Source organism: Frankliniella occidentalis, unplaced genomic scaffold (assembly GCF_000697945.3).
Source record: "Frankliniella occidentalis isolate FOCC.00 unplaced genomic scaffold, Focc_3.1 Scaffold50, whole genome shotgun sequence".
NCBI classification, from domain to species: domain Eukaryota; kingdom Metazoa; phylum Arthropoda; class Insecta; order Thysanoptera; family Thripidae; genus Frankliniella; species Frankliniella occidentalis.
Genome location: NW_026267180.1, coordinates 1,642,074 through 1,642,852, shown reverse-complemented (window position 1 = coordinate 1,642,852; position 779 = coordinate 1,642,074). Strand labels below are relative to the sequence as shown.

Below are 779 nucleotides of genomic sequence, written 5' to 3'. Positions count from 1 at the left end.
TAATATGTAATACACTGTACACGAAAATTCCGAGTGAAAACCCCCTCGAACCCGCCCGAGCTGCATGCGGTACAGTACTGTATACCTACGAAAGTGCGTGGCGTGAATCAGCCACCTGGTACATGTACACGTCACATTTTGTAACTGAAAAATAAAAAAAATATCGTACATGTGCGTGCGAATATACTTTTCAGTGTAAACGGAGTATAATTGAAGGCGCCGGTGTAAACAGGAAATAATCGCAACAGGGAAAAAAGGTGACAAGAGGAGAGGGCATCGCGATGGAGAACAGTTCTTTTCTCGGGTCCCATCGGCTTTCCAAAAATCCCCTCCCCGCCCGCGCCAGTGGAAAGTACCAAAACGTTTCTGTGACCCGCGCTGAGAAAGTAGCGTTATCCGGAGAAAGGAGGCGAGCAGCTATACACAGTATGAGGTTATACTGTACCGCGCATTGCATGCCGGCGGTTTGGGCAGGCTTGCCTACCGTCCCTCACTGTGGCACCTTGGCACCGCGATCGGGGAGTAGGAAACCCGCCCACACGCCTGAATGCGGTGCAGAGTACAGGGTGGCCCACAGAGACCCCTTCCTTTATTTTGCTTATGCTGTACCGCATGCAGGCGTGCGGGTGAGTTGCATACTCACACGGGGCCACAAGGCGCCGTGGGGAACGACGGTAGGCAAGCCCGCCCGCACGTCTGCATGCGGTACAGCATAAGCAAAATAAAGGAAGGGGCCTGTGGACCACCCTGTATAACCAACCAAGAGAAGGCCGGGGGGG

General features: G+C 53.3%; 1 long non-coding RNA gene across 1 annotated transcript in view; it reads right to left on the bottom strand.

Annotated features, from left to right (window-relative positions):
* Positions 1-110: 110 nt before the first annotated feature.
* Positions 111-779, bottom strand: part of LOC127749372 (uncharacterized) — a 19,281-nt gene continuing 18,612 nt past the window's right edge. The window contains exon 3 of the long non-coding RNA XR_008011122.1: positions 111-144. This is a non-coding gene — a long non-coding RNA (uncharacterized LOC127749372). The remainder of the gene's footprint in view (positions 145-779) is intronic.